The sequence below is a fragment of the Littorina saxatilis genome, linkage group LG1, assembly GCF_037325665.1.
Source record: "Littorina saxatilis isolate snail1 linkage group LG1, US_GU_Lsax_2.0, whole genome shotgun sequence".
NCBI classification, from domain to species: Eukaryota; Metazoa; Mollusca; class Gastropoda; order Littorinimorpha; family Littorinidae; genus Littorina; species Littorina saxatilis.
This window is the reverse complement of record NC_090245.1, coordinates 81,427,730-81,449,543: the sequence shown is the minus strand read 5'-3', so window position 1 is coordinate 81,449,543 and position 21,814 is coordinate 81,427,730. Positions and strand designations below refer to the sequence as shown.

The 21,814-nt window shown below is 42.2% G+C and overlaps 2 protein-coding genes across 2 annotated transcripts in view; both read right to left on the bottom strand.

Annotated features, from left to right (window-relative positions):
- The window catches only part of LOC138981373 (polypeptide N-acetylgalactosaminyltransferase 13-like), a 76,804-nt gene extending 59,486 nt beyond the window's left edge, over positions 1 to 17,318 (bottom strand). Inside the window, exon 1 of the mRNA XM_070354286.1 lies at positions 16,864 to 17,318. The gene's annotated coding sequence lies outside the window, so the exon portion shown is untranslated. The remainder of the gene's footprint in view (positions 1 to 16,863) is intronic.
- LOC138981417 (peptidyl-prolyl cis-trans isomerase slr1251-like) overlaps positions 1 to 21,814 on the bottom strand; it is a 167,059-nt gene that overhangs the window by 94,602 nt on the left and 50,643 nt on the right. The window lies entirely within an intron of this gene.

Sequence of the window (21,814 nt, the reverse complement as noted above, 5' to 3'; positions counted from 1 at the left end):
TTTCACGTGGAAACTGCTTGTCCCGTGCGTTGAGACAGCAGCAAAGGGAAAATATTCACACAACTAGTACGGTTGCTAGAAGCGCTGACCAACAAGTGTTCAGATATTTTTCTAATTGTCGTTTCTAGATAGTAAAATATGTGCTGAAAACGGTCAGCTATCGCACCATCAAGAAATCGGTTCCCTAGTACCCCTTTACGGGTCTGGAACCACCCCGGGTGGCAATATCGGGTCGCAACAAAGAGTGTTCCCCATAGCCGGAAAGAGCCTCAACCGTGAAAGATAGAAAGAAAGGTATTGTACAAAAAAGACGCACAACACCAATGTGAACCATTTGTGTTATCATACTTATATTAAAATATTGATGACCATGGAATAAATGGGTTATTTTTAGATTTCTGACAAAAAATCGCGAAAAACATGACAAATTGTCTTTTTTATAGCCTAAACTATGAAAGATTTAAAGACAAGTATTGAACACAAAAGATAGCAATGGATAATGGCAACAACATTTGCTCTCATTGTTGTACAAAATTGTTGATTGTTTTTTAATACTTTTCCGTTTTTGTGGATTTCACAAAGCATACCAATTAAACGGCAGTCCAGGTAACTCGTCCGAATTTTTGCGGCTAAGAGCCTCAACATTTGAAGATAGAAAGACTATCATTGAACAAAAACTATGGTAAACACTAATGTTAATAACTTTTGATCTCACACTGATATTGAAATATTGATGACCATGCAATTAATGGGCTATTTTCAGATTTGTGGGTACAAAATCGCCCAAAACATGACAAATTGTCTTTTTTCTAGCCTAAACTATGAAAGATTTAAAGACAAGTATTGAATATAAAAGATTGAACGGGATAATAGCAACAACATTTGCACTCATTGTTGTACAAAATTGTTGATTGTTCTTGAATATTTTCCGTTTTTGTGGATTTCACAAAGCGTACCGATTAATCGGCAACCCGTGTCAATCATCCGAATTATTTCATGCTGCGCCAAAACGATTGAAAATGGATGGAATATTAGTGTTTGAAGACAAAAGGCGCACATTGTCATGTTAAGCATATCTTGTTACACCGTATACACATCAAAATCGTGATAGCTCTTGGTTTGAATGTTACAATGTTTGATTTTGTGCAAGTTACACACATTGATACTGACAAAATGTAATGATATTCTAGGACAATATATCCAGCGCGCTCTTTGGGTCCCCAAAACACTGTACATGGTGAGTCCCATTGTGGTGCCAAAGTAGAAAATAATTATATTCACTTTAGCGATAGTCCGCAGTAGACATCAAATGACACAGACTGTAATGATAACTCAAAACTCGTCATCGCTTTCAGCAAACGCGTCAAAGTCAACCTCCTCATCTTCTTCCTCGTCTTCCTCGTCATCCTCTTCTTCACAACCACCATCTGCCAGAAGATCAATCAGCGACACAGATAGGATGGGCTTGAGGCACCACACAGGTTCCAGGACACCGTCTGCATTTTTCGTCCATCCCTGCCCCTGGTCGTAGGGTTTGGGCCTCTCCAGAATGCCTTCATGAGCACGCTTGTACAGGGCAACGCGGTGGTTTACTCGCTGAATGTGCGGCATCAGAGCAGATTGGCAGGGAGGCATGCGGGCTAGATCGACCTTACACTTGGACGTGAGTTTCTCGTTGTCTCCCACCATCTTGCGGAGTAGCTTTCCACGAACGACATCAACTGATTTCTCACGACTGTAATTGTACATCAGGCACGTAAACTCTTCCAACTGCTTCACCACCCGAAGTTTGACATCCCAGTCTATGAAAAGACCTTGGAGATGGTGAACCTCCTCGACGATCCAGACTGTCCAAAGGTGGGGAGACATCGCGAACTGGAGAAGGCCGAAATCAAGAAAAGCGAGGAGGCTGTTCAGAGAGTCATCACTGCTGTCAAGAACTTCACGAACCCGTTTTCCATCTCAGACAAAGACAGGCTCTACTCCTTGGCGTCTGGTGCCCCTGTCCGCATGGACGTCGAACAGGACTTGCTTCAGGCGGAAGCTAAAGGCATGGTCGCCAAAACTGACTTCATCACCCGCCTTCAAAGTGGAGAGCCAGGAAGCTTCTTTGACCCTATAAAGAGGCAGAAACTGAAGACAATGGAGGCTTGCAGCAAGAAGGTCACGCTCACATCCTCACAAGGAAAGGCCCTCCAGTACCAGGTGCAAAGCGACCTCGCGTTTCTGCTTCTCGTCAAGTCACAGCAACTAGACGAACCATTGGACTTGGACAAACTCATGATGGGTGGTGCTGTACCTCCATCATGCCGCAGCGCTGGGATACAAGAACGCTGTGGTCAGAACCCCGGACACGGACATCTTTGTCATTCTTCTCTACCACGCTGAAGCCATCAAGTTGACTGTATACCTGGATACGGGATCAGGAAAACATCGGCAACTGATCAACCTCTCTGAGCTTGCAGAGTCCCTGGGGCATGACTACTGTGCCACACTTTTTGGGTTATATGTGTACAGCGGAGAGGACTGCACCAGTGCATTCAAAGGAAAGGGGAAGGTGGGGCCCCTTAAGAAACTGGAGAAGAACCCCAAGTTTCACACGGCATTCAGGCAGCTTGGTGACGACTGGGATGTCAAACTTCGGGTGGTGAAGCAGTTGGAAGAGTTTACGTGCCTGATGTACAATTACAGTCGTGAGAAATCAGTTGATGTCGTTCGTGGAAAGCTACTCCGCAAGATGGTGGGAGACAACGAGAAACTCACGTCCAAGTGTAAGGTCGATCTAGCCCGCATGCCTCCCTGCCAATCTGCTCTGATGCCGCACATTCAGCGAGTAAACCACCGCGTTGCCCTGTACAAACGTGCTCATGAAGGCATTCTGGAGAGGCCCAAACCCTACGACCAGGGGCAGGGATGGACGAAAAATGCAGACGGTGTCCTGGAACCCGTGTGGTGCCTCAAGCCCATCCTACCTGTGTCGCTGATTGATCTTCTGGCAGATGGTGGTTGTGAAGAAGAGGATGACGAGGAAGACGAGGAAGAAGATGAGGAGGTTGACTTTGACGCGTTTGCTGAAAGCGATGACGAGTTTTGAGTTATCATTACAGTCTGTGTCATTTGATGTCGTCTACTGCGGACTATCGCTAAAGTGAATATAATTATTTTCTACTTAGGCACCACAATGGGACTCACCATGTACAGTGTTTTGGGGACCCAAAGAGCGCGCTGGATATATTGTCCTGGAATATCATTACATTTTGTCAGTATCAATGTGTGTAACTTGCACAAAATCAAACATTGTAACATTCAAACCAAGAGCTATCACGATTTTGATGTGTATACGGTGTAACAAGATATGCTTAACATGACAATGTGCGCCTTTTGTCTTCAAACACTAATATTCCATCCATTTTCAATCGTTTTGGCGCAGCATGAAATAATTCGGATGATTGACACGGGTTGCCGATTAATCGGTACGCTTTGTGAAATCCACAAAAACGGAAAATATTCAAGAACAATCAACAATTTTGTACAACAATGAGTGCAAATGTTGTTGCTATTATCCCGTTCAATCTTTTATATTCAATACTTGTCTTTAAATCTTTCATAGTTTAGGCTAGAAAAAAGACAATTTGTCATGTTTTGGGCGATTTTGTACCCACAAATCTGAAAATAGCCCATTAATTGCATGGTCATCAATATTTCAATATCAGTGTGAGATCAAAAGTTATTAACATTAGTGTTTACCATAGTTTTTGTTCAATGATAGTCTTTCTATCTTCAAATGTTGAGGCTCTTAGCCGCAAAAATTCGGACGAGTTACCTGGACTGCCGTTTAATTGGTATGCTTTGTGAAATCCACAAAAACGGAAAAATATTAAAAAACAATCAACAATTTTGTACAACAATGAGAGCAAATGTTGTTGCCATTATCCATTGCTATCTTTTGTGTTCAATACTTGTCTTTAAATCTTTCATAGTTTAGGCTATAAAAAAGACAATTTGTCATGTTTTTCGCGATTTTTTGTCAGAAATCTAAAAATAACCCATTTATTCCATGGTCATCAATATTTTAATATAAGTATGATAACACAAATGGTTCACATTGGTGTCGTGCGTCTTTTATGTTCAATACCTTTCTTTCTATCTTTCACGGTTGAGGCTCTTTCCGGCTATGGGGAACACTCTTTGTTGCGACCCGATATTGCCACCCGGGGTGGTTCCAGACCCGTAAAGGGGTACTAGGGAACCGATTTCTTGATGGTGCGATAGCTGACCGTTTTCAGCACATATTTTACTATCTAGAAACGACAATTAGAAAAATATCTGAACACTTGTTGGTCAGCGCTTCTAGCCACTAAACTAAACAGCTTTGTTACACAATGACTGCATAGGGCATCTATATCCCGAAAATTGTCACTCTCAGATTAACTGCGTTTTTTAAAATCAAAATATCCAAAAATAATTCGCGTTTCTTTTGTTGCTAGGTATATATTATATATTAAATATAAATATAAAAAAATTAAAAATTATTAAATAAATAAATTAATCAAATTCAAATAAACAAAAAAATTTTTTTTAAATACTGTCACTGAACCTGCGAAGTTCCGCTTCATGAGAAAAACAATCGACGAAGGCCACGACTTAAACGAAAACGTGGCATTCACGGACAAGGTTAATACTTCAGAAATACAAACACGTGGACAGTCTAGAACCATTTCCAAGTGTGGTCACGCTACCCTGCGACCCTGACCAGCCGGCCGGACAAGCCTGACCAGTTTTCCTGGGAAAACATCACACCCCGGAGACGGTGGGTACACCCCCACCTCTTAGTCAGTCGGTTAGGACTGAGGACTAACTTTTCAAACTGCCCTTTTGTCCTGTGGGAGGTTCCGCTCTTCAAACAAGGCTTGCTTTACTTTATGAAGGCTTTTGGGCTCAGGTCGGCATTCCCGACTTGCTTGACCAAACACGCTAGACTTCCACCCCCAACTCAAACCACATGCAGGGAATTTGCTTCAAAGAAGACTGAATAAATAGCGTAGCTAAATATATAGTTTCACAGCGATCTCTTTTTCTTTGAAATGATGTATGTATGCTGTCATTTATATTTGAGCGATCTATGCAATCAAATATATCTGAGCATCTGAAATACCACACAGAGAAAGAAAAGGGTTATATTCGTTCAAGGTAGACATGTTAGCCCATTTTGAGGCCTGTTTTTTTATGTTTGAACTAAATACAACCTCTATCTCTTCTCCTAGAACACTAGCCTTATTCCAACAACGCAAAGCGCAAGCCATATTTCATTCTTCGGGGTTTTTTTCAAATTCTTTCGAAGTAACTCCACCTCCCGTTCCCTTGCCCCCAACCCCCCCCCCCCCCCCCCCCCCATATCGCTTCCCCCGTCAAATGTAACCGACCCGGCTCATAGTTGCAGCCTAGGATTTGACTTATCAACAATCAGCTGTTATAACATCAAAGAGAAATGTATTAATCACTTTTATCGGACAATCTATCAGTTAATATTGCAAACGAAAAAATATCAGTGCAAGATAAAAAAAAAAGTTTGATGGGTTTTTTTTTACATGTAGAATAAAGAACAAACGATCGGACATACTAAAAGACAAACAAAAATAAACGCACACACTTACAAACACTCAGATAGTCACAAACAGACACAGACACAGACACACACACACACACACACACACACACACACACACACACACGTGAACACACACACACACACACACACCACATACAGATACACACACACACCACACATACACACACACACACACACACACACACACACACACCACATACAGACACACACACACACAGTGACACACACACACACACACACATACACACACACACACTCATCATGACGGGGGAAAAGTCATTTTGACATTTAAAACAAAATATATTAAAGAAAATAAAAAGATAAAAAAGGCAACGATATGCACGAAACGCATTTACGGGCAAGTTCAACAGCCATAAAAACGATCTCATCTCATAAAAGTATGAACGTTTGCTTGAAGCATTATTGATCACAGGGGGTAAGAGGTTAGCAACACACGGAAACGATGTATCTTTATTACGACTTTCAGCGACACACACCTTGCTTTCATCCCTGTCATAAATTTGCAACCTGAAAAATATTCTTCCATAAGTTTTGTAAAGTAGTTTTGCAACGATAAAAAAAACTTGTTTTAAATTGATGTCTGCCAAGAACACCACTCTCTTATTGCAAGGCCACTTCTTTGTCTTCTTTCATGAGTGATCGAACAAGCAATTCTTTCTTTCTTTCTTTCTTTCTTTTTCTTTATTTTGTGTTTAACGTCGTTTTCAACCACGAAGGTTATATCGCGACGGGGAAGGGGGGGGGGGGGAGATGGGATAGAGCCACTTCTTAATTGTTTCTTGTTCACAAAAGCACTAATCAAAAAATTGCTCCAGGGGCTTGCAACGTAGTACAATATATTACCTTACTGGGAGAATGCAAGTTTCCAGTACAAAGGAAGTTTATCTTAACATTTCTTACATACTGCTTGACTAAAACCTTTACAAACATTGACTATATTCTATACAAGAAACACTTAACAAGGGTAAAAGGAGAAACAGAATCCGTTAGTCGCCTCTTACGACATGCTGGGGAGCATCGGGTAAATTCTTCCCCCTAACCCGCTGGGGGAGAACAAGCAATACATTTCCTTAAATTGATGTCTGCCAAGAACACCACTCTTATTGCAAGGCCAATTCTTTGTCTCCTTTCATGAGTGATCGAACAAGCAATACATTTCCCACCCCCACAAACAAAACGTTTTGCCAAAAGTACAAACAGAATACTGCGGGAGAAGTCTTGGCATGATTGTTCAGTAAAAAAGCGTTTGGACAAAAAGTTGGGCCAACTTTTCATACCAACAATATAGCCCTGATCTGTTGAGAATAAACACTTGTCCTTGGGGGAAACATACCGAAAACACCATGACACCTTTTACGTTGTCATAAAGTGAACGGTGAATCAGCTTTGTTTAACCTTCAGTTTAAATAAAACATGCATGCCCGAAAAACATTCTGACACGTTTCATCTCTTTATTCAAACAACCACAGAGGAACCCGCAAGAAAGGAGCGAACCTTACAGTTACTATAGGTTTTCACAAGATTACATTGATATTTTGTGAAGGGACTGGCATTTGAAATGAAGCTAGCTTCCTTTATGTTAACACTATGAGTGAGTGCATGTTTGGTGTACACACAAAAATGAAAATGACAGCAACACTGGTATGGCAGTTCCACGCCGATGAGCAGGCGCTTGTGTAGAAAATTGTAAAAATCAGTTTGAAGTTAAACAAAAAACACGTTTCACATCTCTCTGTCTCTGTCTCTGTCTCTGTCTCTGTCTCTGTCTCTGTCTCTCTCTGTCTCTCTCTCTCCCTCTCCCTCTCTCTCTCTCTCGCACACACACACACAAACATTCACAGATACAGACGCACACACACACATTCACAAACATACTCTCTCTCTCTCTCTCTCTCTCTCTCTCTCTCTCTCTCTCTCTCTCTCTCTCTCTCTCTCTCTCTCTCTCTCTCTCTCTCTCTCTCTCCGCGCAGTGAAATAATTGTTGCATTGTCTCCAATGCTTCTTTTATACTTTCATCTTCAGGGTGACCCACAAAAAATGCAACCCCCAAAGCTGATTACTTCTGCATATGTTGACCGAATCACTTTATATGTGGGGGACATAAACTTGAGCTTATGCATGGCCCTTCCACAAAGTTGCAGATCAAGTTTGTAGATCAAATGGTCTGACTGTTGTGCAATTTTTTTAAAAATTGCCAAATTCGGCTTTAACAGCTAGAACGAGGTTTGACATTGAGCAGTAGCAATACTTACCTAATTTAGACCCTCCAGACTTTTACCGTTTGTACTATCTGAATGTCTGAGTATACACAAACAACCCATTCACCCCCTAGAAGCAGTTACAGCTAGTTTCAGGACAATCACTAGACAGAAAAGCTTTCGTGCCATTGACAATTTTGGAGGTGTAATTTGGAACACATTTCGGAAAATTTACCTACAGACTCGAATCTTTGTAGAATGGCCGTGAACGAACTGAAGTTCATGCACAACAACTTTGAAAATATTTGCTAAACTCAAATGACTGGAAAAATTAACCCCTTTGTTAAAAAGTAACACTTGCGCCATGTCGCCATGTCGCGCAAAATCCATCAACAACATGAACGCATTCGTTTATGGGAAATGCCCTGATCCTGCCTGTAATTGCTGTATTCAAGTTACTGATTGTCTAATGTTGATATAGTTATACTATGCCATTCGAATTACCCCCAAAGGAACTAATCTTGAGGGCTTTAATCGGGTTAGTTTGGCTACCGCTCAATTTCAAATCTGGTACTGTTGAGTCGATCCCCGATTTTAGAACCTTTTTTGAAATTGCACAAAAGTCAGAGCATTTGATCTATGAAATTGCCACTTTGTGGAAGGTTCATGCATAGGCTGAAGTTTATTTACAACCAATATGAAGTGATTCGGTCAACAGATGTAGAAGTTATTGACATTTTTGTGGGTTGCATTTTGTTTGGGTCACCCTGTAGAACACGCTTCGGCTGTAACTGTGATACCGATCCGAGTTGCAAGAACATCAACGCATACGCCATCTCAACATTACTCTTGCCTCTCTGGACATGACTGTCTATAATCAACATGCATGTAAATCTTATCAGATTATGTTATAGCCTGACACGCAGCAATAACGAATATGGCTAACAGATATGGCTCATGCTCACGGTTTGTTCGATGCTGGTTTGCCTCACTGGTACTCCTGGGGAGTCACACACCCACTGGTGACCGGACTGATCGAGCTGTCAGTAACTCTCCGTCAGATTGACCGGTTAAGGACACTGCTCAGGCGATAATCCTGATGTCGATATTTTTTCGCAATCAAATAGGTCACGAGTAAAAGAAATCCGTTTGTCAGTTTAGCCTATTACATTGGCTGAAATTGTCACGTTTTCGATGATCTACCACTGTCATCTAAATTGTCTGCATTGAGCAGACCGTGTAATCCAGCCTTTGATTTATGTCAGGCTCAGTAGCAGACGACCAGAACGATGATCAGAATGGTCCTGCAATATGGCAATTGCTGTCAGTTTCTCACTTATCTGTCACTATCATTTAGAAAAGGTCTGTCACTGTCATCGAGCAGACGATAATCCAGATGTCGTGGGTGTTTTTTTTTTGTGCAGCATCAACAGGAGACGACCAAATGGACGATTATCAGTGTTGCAATACATGTATATATTCTACAGCATGGCAAACACTGTCAGTTTATAGATTATAAGATATATCACTGTCATTTAAACACGCTGTTTATCGGCACTGAGCAGACAATAACCAGCAGTTAATTGACTGTTTGACGATCTCAGAAGCAGACGACCGGAACGATAATCATTAGGTTTGCAAAATGGTCCTGCAAGAATATAGCTGTCTCCCTCTGTTTCTCAATACACTGTCACTGTAAATCACATCGGCCGGTCACTGTCACTTAGCAGACAATAATCATCCAGCCGTCGATTCAATGTTTGCGGTCAGTTTTGTAGAAATGTCGAAGTACGTACAACATTGCTGTTTCCCTCGGTCCCCCGTTGCTGAGAATGTGTATTTGAAGAGAGAATGTGTGGCACAAGTTCTTCAAGTCCTTCAGCACACTCGGCAAATACGGGAAGCAAACAGGAACTGTCTGCCAGTTGCTCAACCGGTACTCGCGATGGGTAACGATTGTCGTCGCTCTTCTACCTATACCGCAATTGTGACGGTCCACCACGAAACCAGTCTTAAGTCGCAGCAGACGAAAGCGAGCTAGTTCGAGGAAAAGGCACTGAGGGTCTATCTGGGTGAAATTCACTTTTTTGCAGAAACGTGTTCTGTAGACCCCAAATTACATGACAACCAAACAAATATGCCAAAATCAATCGCTAAATAGTTAAATTATTGGATTTAAATGCAATACATTCATCAAAAAAGTCCAGCATGACATCAAAATGCCTCACTTTGACCGATAATTTGCTTAGTGTATCCCTGACAGGGCCCCAACAAGTTTGGTACCGTCGGAAAGATTATTGCATCAGCTTTCGCGCCCTGCTGCGCAGTGGTTCAAAATACCCGTCCACTTCCTCCAAATAAGGAAACCGGGACGTAAACAAATTTTAAGATTGAACCAATCAGCTTTGTCTGCCTTCCAAAAAGGACTAGCAACGGCCTCCTCATTGGTCAAATCAGTCCAGGGGGAAGTAACACAGTATGATTTCCGTTCGCTGAACGAAACCAAAACAATGACTGACGTACGCCGATTGACAGCGCTTCTCAACTGCGATTCGCTTGAAAATAACCACGAACTCCAAGATTTGTTGTTGGATTTCTTTGCCGAAGACGTTGCTGGATTCAGTGACTCCGATTCTCATGCCGAAATATGTGACGCTTGCTGAATATGCGGACGAAGAGGAGACAGACCGTCCGCTCGTCAGTGTCAAAAACACCGTTGGCGTTTCTAATGGCACTGCATCAACAGCAAGAACACACGTAGTTGAGGCGAGTTGTAGAGGAGATGTGATGGAGGTGCATGCTGCAGTTCGTTAATTGCAACAGGGCTGTGATGTGCTCGAGAGAACTCGCCTTCGTTGCTGCAAAGCCAATGGAACTGGCTGCAAACAGATTAAAGTTCCCGACGCTGCACCCAGAAATACTCGTCGTGGATGTATCACCCAGTTTGATCCGGAGGAAATTGTAGCTCTACAGCTCTCAGTGCAAGACATGTGACATGTATAAAGGTGAGGTTGGAGGTGGTGTCAACATTGATGTGCAAGAGCTTTTGTGGTGAACAGACTGTCACAGTGGAGGAGTTCCTGTGTTTGGGATCTACATTATGATCTGTACGTATTCCTATTCGATGCCAACAAAGTGATTGATACAAGTAAGTTGATTTTGCTCAAGTGTTTGTCAAACTAATGGACAAAAACGTAGGTGAGATGCATGTAACCTCTTTATTCCTGATAATGACAGTGAAAATGTTTGCTGATGTGTATGACCTGTATTTGACCGTTTTCCTCCACATGTATGATGTAAACAAAGCCTTCAAAAATGGTGATAATTGTTCTTTTAACCCTTCGTTTTGCATTTAAATGATGCATGAAAGATCAAAGTACACTTGTGCAACATTTGGAAGGGTGAGGTTAATTTTCAACCCCCGTTGCTAAGGAAAATGTGAAGCTGGTGCCTTCCAAAACTTTCAAGCCCGATTTCTCAAAATGGCCGCCGGTCAACTTCTTTCATAAAAATGGCCGTAATATCGTTATTTATTAATAGAGCTTTAATTTTTTTTTCTAAACATCCAGGAAAGACTAACAATTTCAAAATAATAACTAACTCAAATCATCCAAATTTCGACTTAAGACTGATTTTGTGATGGACTGTCACAATTACGCATGAAAATACAAGCGTCACAGAACACCGTTTTGAAATATCCGGGTTACTTGAAATACAAATCGCTTTCCCGTTTCCCGTTCACACCACATTGTATGTTGTTGTCATGGCGCAGTCAGTGCAGCTGTGCAGAAATGCGTAAGTTTAACACCATAGCTGGCGAGTCTGTCAATACTAACACTTTAACTGTGACAGGTTCATTCAATAAAGAGTGTTCTCACAGTGCATCCTCCGATATTTGCACAGCAACTGTTATATTGAAAGTTTTGATCCTGCAGTTTTCACTTGCACCAAAGTACTAACAAACAAATAAACAAACAAACAAATGAAGAAACAAACAATAAACAAAAAAACAAACGTACACACTCCACAACATTCATCAGCAGCAATAATGCTCAACTTGCACATCATCCTTTCCTGCAGCAAAACGGACACACATTCAGTTCTTGATTTCGCACAATCAGTTATTTCAGCAAAATATTGCAGCAGAAGACGGCAACTGCCTCTTTCTGTCATGCATATTTGCGTCAAATGGCATTGGCAGCATCACAAGTCTTGTATTACATTAATTACTCTTTGGAGCTCTACACACAATAAGCATTCCGAGTTCACACTGTCCAATTAAAGTATCAGTGTCTGTTTCGACTCTGCAGCCTCCCGTTTGTGCGTTGCCTTGGATATGATTTCTGAATTGCACACTGCTTGACTCCTCCTTAGCAAATTCACAGATTGGTAGATATAACGAAAACATCTTTACTCGATTTCACAACATCATTTGTTTGTATTCATGTTTCATATGTCCGGTATATATATATTATATACATAAATGCCCTAGTTGCATCAACACAAAGAAGTACAATAAAATAAAAGAGTATACATTGTTGTTGGGTTTTTAAAAATCTGTTGTTGTTTTGTTATGCAAGAGATAATTACAAACACCGACAGAGAGAGAGAGAGACACGAGCTTTCAGACTGGGTTTCACACGACAACATACGCTTTAACACAAAAAAGAAAGCCACTAAGCCTTCAACTGAGTTGCATACTTTCCAGTAAATGCAAACTAGACAACCAGCTTCAATGTTGTGGTTTTCTTGTTCTTTGTTTTTACACAAAAACAACAACAACCGCAAAAGCTTTAAACTGCCGGGTGTTTACACCAAGAAAGAGACACAAGCCTTCAAGTCGGGTTTTTCACAACCATATTACGCTCAGACTGAAAATACGAGAGAGAGAAAAAAGAAAGCCACCACTACTGATAAGCATTCAGGTTTCACACTTTCCGGTATTTGCGGCAAGCAGACAAGAGTGAGCCGCAATCACCGCCAGCTTCAAGCCTGTCAGTCGGTCAGACCGGACTGTCCCATCACACCACAAACCCTCCCTTCGTCCTTTTTGCGAGGAAGCGCTGCTCCGCGCTCGCTCGATTGTTTGTCCCAGGCACCTGATAAGAGTTTCACGGGCGCCACACAGCAGTCGTTGCGAAGAGAGAGAGAGGAGGGAGGGAATTTCACAAACTTCGGTTAAAAACTGTCCTCCTTTCTCTTCTTAGATTGTTTTGGTCTATCGGAAAGGCCTTGCCGCTGTCGTTTTTTCGGTGTCTGTCTTCCGTTCTTGCTCCCTCTCCAGCAGAACTTTTTTTCTCGACGAAGGCCGGACTTCGGTATTGCATTTCAGCTTGGTGGCTTAAAAATTAATTAATGACTTTGGTCATTAAATCTGAAAATTGTAATAATTTTTTGTTTTATATAAAACGATCCAAATGTACGGTCATCTTATTCTACATCATTTCCTGATTCCAAAAACATATAAACATGTTATATTTGGATTAAAAACAATCTCTGAAAATTAAAAATATAAAAATCATGATCAAAATTAAATTTCCGAAACTGATTTAAAAACAATTTCATCTTATTCCTTGTCGGTTCCTGATTCCAAAAACATATAGATATGATATGTTTGGGTTAAAAACACGCTCAGAAAGTTAAAACGAAGAGAGGCACAGAAAAGCCTGCTATGCAGCACAGCGAAACCACTACCGCTCTAGTGACACAAAAAGTAACTGACTGGCTGTCGCTTTTGCGAAATGGGCAAATTTTAGAAGCCTTTCCGCATTTTCGGCAAAACGCTGCCGATTTCACGTGATGGGCAGCGTTTTGCCGATTACGCGAAATGAGCAAAAATGTTGCCGATTCCGCGAATTCGGCAATTCTGTGAATTCGGCACGACATAAATTATATATATACTAGATGATTACCCGCTTCGCCGGGTACTGGCTTCGCTGGGAAGACGTTGAGCCGAATACCAGGCTGCGCCTGGGACCCGGCTTTGCCGGGTGTACGCCGGCTTTGCCGGCGCACAAAGGAAAGAAGATAAACGCGCAAAACACTGGAGACCTTCTAAAAATAGTAACGTGCAGTGACCTTCTAAAAATAGTAACGTAGTAACGGGAATATGGATTGTCGTCACACGGAGGAAGGGAGATTATTGCGGCTGAAAACACTGGAGAAGATAAGGAAGAGTTACTGGTAGTGGATCCCGACAAAAAAACAAAAAAATCGGTTCAGCGCGCACAGCGCTGCGCGCTGAGAGCACGTGTTGAAATATCTCATCGATGAGGTTGTGTCCGGGGTGTAGCTGAATACGGTGTCCAAATTTGAAAAAGATCCACCGAGAACTTTGTCCGTGCATCGCGAACAGACAGACAGACAGACAGACAGACACTAGTCGTATATATGTAGACTTCGCCGCCGGGAAGAAGTAGAGCTGAATACCAGGCTGCGCCTGGGACCCGGCTTTGCCGGGTGTACGCCGGCTTCGCCGGCGCACGAAGGAAAGGAGATAAACACGCAAAACACTGGAGACCTTCTAAAAATAGTAATGTGCAGTGACCTTCTAAAAATAGTAAACGTAGTAACGGGAATATGGATTGACGCCACACGGAGGAAGGGAGATAATCGCGGCTGAAAACACTGGAGAAGATAAGGAAGAGTTACTGGTAGTGGATCCAGACCCAAAAAAAACAAAATTGGTTCAGCGCGCACAGCGCTGCGCGCTGAGAGCACGTGTTGAAATATCTCATCAATGAGGTTGTGTCCGGGGTGTAGCTGAATACGGTGTCCAAATTTGAAAAAGATCCACCGAGAACTTTGGCCGTGCATCGCGAACAGACAGACAGACAGACAGACACTAGTCGTATATATATATATATACTAGAATGAATACCCGCTTCGCCGGGTAGCCGGCTTCGCCGGGAAGAAGTACTTAGAGCCGTACGCCGGCTTCGCCGGGTCCGAACAATGGACCCGCCAAGCTCGCCAAGCTTAGGTCCCTCCCAGATTCGTGGAATGGGAACAGCACGAAAATGATTCAGTGGCCATAATGCCATTCCTGACCATATCGAGTCCCATCCTTGTCGACGAATGTAACCGTGTTAATCACCTTTGGAGGCGAACTCCACTCAAACAGGACTGAGCAAGTTAGAGCTTCTCAAAGGAAGGCCAGTACATAAAATTACACAAAAGCCGCCAGACCACATCACAAACAGAACTGAACAATGCACAGGTGTTGCTCACATAGAGACACACACACACACACACACACACACACACACACACACACACAAAAACACAGAGAAGCCGTATCTATAGAGAGATAGATGACAGTGTATTTTTCGCGTGGCTATAAATTGATTCGACCTTTGCACTTTGACAGTGAGGATAATTTACGGGTCCAATTTACGTTCTGGACACTGCGTTGACCTTCTAAAAATAGTAACAGTAACAGAACGCCGGGAATATCCGAAGACGCTCCACTCACACTATATAGTGCACCATACGAAGGAAGGGAGGTAAACGCTGAAAACCTGGAGAAGATGAGAAGATAAGGAAGAGTTACTTATAATGGTGAAATGAACACAAAAACCAAAATCATTTCAGCGCTGCGCGCTGAGAGCACGTGTTGAAATATCTCATCGATGATATTGTGTCCGGGGTGTAGCTGAATACGGTGTCCACATTTGAAAAAGATCCACCGAGAACTTTGGCTTTGGTGTGTCGGTATGGGGGCCCGGGTAGCTGAGGTGGAACCAAAATAGCTGAGGTTGAACCAAAATCGGTTCAGCGCTGCGCGCTGAGAGCACGTGTTGAAATATCGACCAGGTTGTGTCGTGTCCCGGGTCTACCTGAATATGCCCACCAAATTTGAAGCAGATCCATCGAGAACTTTGGCCGTGCATGGCGAATACACAAATACACAAATACACAAATACACAGATACACAAACACACAGACACACAGACACACAGACACAAGTCGTATATATATAGATAGATGTGCTTGTGATACGGTGTGCCTGCCCTTCGCCATTGTCCATCGATGTCTATTACATGTATACACGTGCCTTTGCTGTACAGTGTATCCGTGTGTGGCTGCTGCACTGATTTGGCCGCGAGTTTGTTTACAAATCTAAGACTGACGGACAATCATAACCTCATATCATAGTTTCGAAAGCTACCATGCTGCACGTTTTGTAACAACATCACACACACATGCGCACACACACACACGGCATACACACTGTGGCACACACACACACACTGTGGCACACACACACACTGTGACACACACACACACACATACTGTGACACGGCATACGGCACACACGGCTGACACACACACACACACACACACACACACACACACACACACACACACACACACACACACACACACAAACACTGTTGGCACACACACACACACACACACACACACGGCCGTCAGTTGACACACTACACACACACACTGTTGGCACACACACACTGGCACACACACACACCGTGACACACACCGTGACACACACCACACACACACACCGTTGGCACACACACCGTGCACACACACTGACACACACACACGCCGCACTGACTGACGCACACACGCACACTGACACTGACACGCACATTGACACACACACACATCAGTTGTACACATACGATCACACTTTGCCGTACAAAGACAGAGAATGGCACAGACGCAGTAAACTAGCTCCACGAGACACGATCAGATAACACACCTGAGTCTGGTATGTTGGCGAGGTAACTAAGCAAAACAGGTCATCGGTGCTGAATTTCTATATCTGTACGCAACAGAGAGAGAGAGAGAGAGAGAGAGAGAGAGAGAGAGAGAGAGAGAGAGAGAGAGAGAGAGAGAGAGAGAGAGAGAGAGAGAGAGAGAGAGAGAGAGAGAGAGAGACGGGGGGGGGGGGGGGGGGGACAGACAAAGACAGGTATCTCATTCATGTCATTGCCGAAACTGGACACAACTTCGATCCTTCCTATCAGTAAAGCCCAAAAATCTTACCTTCGAGTTATTTCCCTTGCCAAGATCGCCAAACCGCATTCCGTAGTTTACCGACGAAGCAACGACGCCTCGATGGCACACAACGAACACCAAACTACGTGAAGATAAACACACGACCACTTTTCAACCTACTTTAATCTCCTCAAGTGTGTAGGAGCTATTCGCTGTCCGAAGCAGCGTCCATTTCGTTGGTAACTCTCACCTACCGGCCTATTTCCTTGTTTTCGCGCACTCGATCAGAAACGAATATACGCTTCTTAAAACAATCTAACCATTGTCATGCTGGCACGAACACTTGTAGTAGAAAAGGTTTTGTTCCATGATTGAAGCGTAGCTGCCAGGAGATTGTGTAGACTGGCTGCGGCACAAAATAATGAGACGAGGGATTCACACACACACAAAATCAATGGTTCGCCCGCCCCTTGGCTCGATGAAGTATCGTCTGCTTGATGCCAGCGATAGTAACAGGAGATACGGACCAAGGGGAGTAACTGCAGATAACACGGCCTGTAAGGCTTCTCCTATTGATTATCCGTCGTTGCTTCGCGCGAATGTACAGGCACATAAAAGAAGAGTATTGTATTGTTTTTAATAGTCTGTTTACTATGTTTTTACATTTAGTCAAGTTTTGACTAAATGTTTTAACATAGAGGGGGGAATCGAGACGAGGGTCGTGGTGTATGTGTGTGTGTCTGTGTGTGTGTGTGTGTGTGTAGAGCGATTCAGACTAAACTACTGGACCGATCTTTATGAAATTTGACATGAGAGTTCCTGGGTATGATATCCTCAGACGTTTTTTTCATTTTTTTGATAAATGTCTTTGATGACGTCATATTCGGCTTTTCGTGAAAGTTGAGGCGGCACTGTCACGCTCTCATTTTTCAACCAAATTGGTTGAAATTTTGGTCAAGTAATCTCCGACGAAGCCCGGACTTCGGTATTGCATTTCAGCTTGGTGGCTTAAAAATTAATTAATGACTTTGGTCATTAAAAATCTGAAAATTGTAAAAAAATTATTTTTGTTATAAAACGATCCAAATTTACGTTCATCTTATTCTCCATCATTTTCTGATTCCAAAAACATATAAATATGTTATATTTGGATTAAAAACAAGCTCTGAAAATTAAAAATATAACAATTATGATCAAAATTAAATTTTCGAAATCAATTTAAAAACACTTTCATCTTATTCCTTGTCGGTTCCTGATTCCAAAAACATATAGATATGATATGTTTGGATTGAAAACACGCTCAGAAAGTTAAAACGAAGAGAGGTACAGAAAAGCGTGCTATCCTTCTCAGCGCAACTACTACCCCGCTCTTCTTGTCAATTTCACTGCCTTTGCCATGAGCGGTGGACTGACGATGCCACGAGTATACGGTCTTGCTGCGTTGCATTGCGTTCAGTTTCATTCTGTGAGTTCGACAGCTACTTGACTAAATGTTGTATTTTCGCCTTACGCGACTTGTTTGTTTTGACATGATCTACAGTGTCACAGTACTTGTCACAGTACTTGTATGTCAGTTAAAGTGTGTAATTCAGTTGTAAGGAACCAACAAGTGCTTTTTTTCATATTGCAGGTATGCTTATTTATTTATTTATTAAGGAGATTTCTATAGCGCATAACTAAAAGCACTATGCGCTATTAACCTCGACATGCTTTCAGATTCTGAGGCCGTTTTAGCGTACTACGCATACGCTTTGCCGATTTCCGATTTTAACTGGCATTCACGAGTGCACCTCACAACATTTTTAGCTAACTCGGAGGTTGTCTAGTGTATAAACCACGCGCACAAACACCCTTATCAAAGGCCGAAATCACCGCCACTCGGCTTCAGCTACTAGACGAGATAACCACGGTCAGCGAGGCGACCGATTGCATCAGAGCAGATGCGGACACAGCGGCCAGCCGAACATCAAAAGGCGGCATCATGCCGTTACCGAATGTAAAGCCGAGAGGTAGGTCCCGCAAGTTTAAAACCGTCACGTGATTTGGGCGGGTCGAAACAAAGGTTTCGTGAATGGCATTTAGCGCGACTTACAGAACAAACAGCGCCACCATGCGGCCAAGTGCCGCTAAAACAAACAGACCTGCATGGTCTGTGTCGGCGTGGGCTCGAATCCCAGGTTTGGCGAGTGGTATATTTCTCGGAGTCAACTTTGTGCATACTCTCTTCGGTGTCCGAACACGGCCGTTCGCACAAAAAAGATCCCAAGGTCACAGCAAAAGTCTCAGGGCTTGAAAAACACGTAGACATGCATGCATCATCTCTCGTCTTTCATTATCGTGATCGTATCTCGATACTTTCACGAGACAAGCAAAATGCTTGTTCTAGGGAAAGTATCACACCATATTCTCTGCATATTACTAATACCATTCGGATCCCAATATAGGCCAACTGGTCTAAGAGGACGTTAAACACACAGTCATAGTCCGTCAGTCTGTGTATGTCTGTGTGTGTCTGTGCGTGTGGCATAATGGTATTGCCAATTTATTTCGGCTGTATATTATCGTTGTCCGCTTAATGTATACATATTATCTGTCTGATTTCTTACATGATTTTGTTAAACCTATTTTCTTTTCTTTTTGTTTGTATGTATGGAAGTGTATATTGCCAATTTATTTTGGTTGTATAGTATTGTTGTATTTGTCCGCTCAATTTGTATACATATATTAACTGTCTGATTTGTTACCTTTTTTTGTTAAAGATATATCTTTGTTTCAAAGCCCTCTGGGCCCAAAACAATAAAATACAGCTTGACTTGACTTGACTTGTGTAAATGCGTGTGTGTGTGAGTGTGTGTGTGTGTGCGTGTGTGTGTGTCGCTATATGGCTGTGTATTGTTGGTGTTGTTTTGTGGGCATGTAGTTATGTTGTATTACATGTGTGTGGGTGTGGCTCTTTTTTTCTCGTAAATGTGCTTGGGGCTTGTGGGTTAAACGTACATGCTTTGAGATCAGCTTTCGTTTATGTATCCAAAGAAAACGTGCGTCACTGAACAGGTTGACGAGACCAACAAAGTCATTTCAAGTACTGTAAACAAAGTATATAAGTTGTTTTTATTTCGACAGAATGCATGTACGTGTGCATTTATTATTAAAAAAAAACATCGTAAAAAAACCAAAAACAATCCCATAGGTAGAAAATCACAGAAACACACTGCAGTGCACCAAATAATTGATCGAAGGTATCGTTTTGCTTTTGTCAGTCAAACAAAACACGTTTTCGAGCAGGATATTATGGGTAAACACTGGAATTCACGCTTAAAGGCACACTCCTTCTTGTAAAAACACAACACCTGACCATCTCAGATTTTGCCAGGCTTCACTAAACACGGGAGAAGACTATCACTCCAGTTGGTCACATGCAAAAAAACGAAGAGCCTATAGCTCGGTGCTCTCTTTGCACTGTGAGATTTCTTTATGAATGGATTTAAAAAATGCATTTTCTGTTTAAGAAATTAATTTATCAAAAATTCCCACTGTGCACAGAGAGTACCCTTCTGTTCATTGGCATTTAAAAAAGTGAAAGAATGGTCTTATCCCATGAACAAGTGAAAGAATGGTATTTTCCCATGAAAAAGTGAAAGAATGGTCTTATCCCATGAAAAAGTGAAAGAATGGTCTTATCCCATGAAAAAGTGAAAGAATGGTCTTATCCCATGAAAAAGTGAAAGAATGGTCTTATCCCATGAACAAGTGAAAGAATGGTCTTATCCCATGAAAAAGACTGCCCGGATCTGAAACGGTGCGTCACACTGTTTATATCGTTATAAACCTTTTTGTAATAAGCACGCGTATATTATCTTAACTTACTTCAAGGCGCCATCTCGCTCATGTGCAAGATCCACATTCATCTACCCTGCGCTGGATCTTACACGTTGTATGGGGTCTTAGCTCTGATGAACGTTTCATCCTTTCTCAGCTTCACAGCGGTAGGCAAGGAGCCAACGAATCTTGGTGCCAGCACTTCATTCCGACTAGAGATGGGCCGTCAACAAAGTTACCATGCCGTGTGCTTGAATAATACATGTGCACTTGCAGCTAAAACCAATTATGATTATCACCTGGTGTGTCCACTTGACGTCACACAGCAATTCTGAAGTCTGGGTCTGAATCGGCACAACATCATCAGCAGTTCAAAGTAGACTGATAGTCCAGGCATCTTAGCCACTTTAGTGAAGGGAACGTTGAAGTGACAATGACTAGGTTTAAAATGTCCCTTATCAGAAAGTTCAACCTCATTCGTTTGATGTTTATTAAGCACATTTTCATATAAAGTTGGCGCTTCATACGGAAAAATGGCTTTGAAATTGACCCAAATCCTTCTTTGGGCTCTGTAAATGTCGTTTGGGGGTATGGTTGTAAAATGGTATCTACTGGTCACCCCAATGTATAAACTGAAAACTATTTCTGCACCAGAACACGCAGAAAGGATTGTATCTGCCTGATGTCTGATGCTTTTCAAAATCCCCAACCACTAACACCTTCAAAACGGACTTTAACTGACACTGTTGTTTTTCCCTATATAATCCTTACTATTTTTCCGAGACGTCGTCGTGTTGTGTATTTAGCTTGCCACAACCTCATACATGGTCCTAAAAGTTAAAGTTGAAGAAAATACTAAAGATAAATGAAAAAGCTGACGCAGTGTCATTCGCACCGTGAATCCCCCCATGGGAACATACTAAAGTCTGGTTCCAAATAGGCTCAATTTCCTTCTATTTCTTTGTATTTCTGCCTCGTAGGGGTAGGGGTGTTCAAACCAAAGGCACCTTTAAACCAAAATTCAAATCACACATCTTACAATACTAAGACACTCAGCAGTAAAAGGGTGTCTGCTGGTAAAAAATTCCAAACAATCCTAAAAGTACTTCACTACTAAAAGTGCTTTTAAAAAGAGCCGTTATTTTTCCCTCTATATTCAGTATTGTGTTTTCTGCGAACA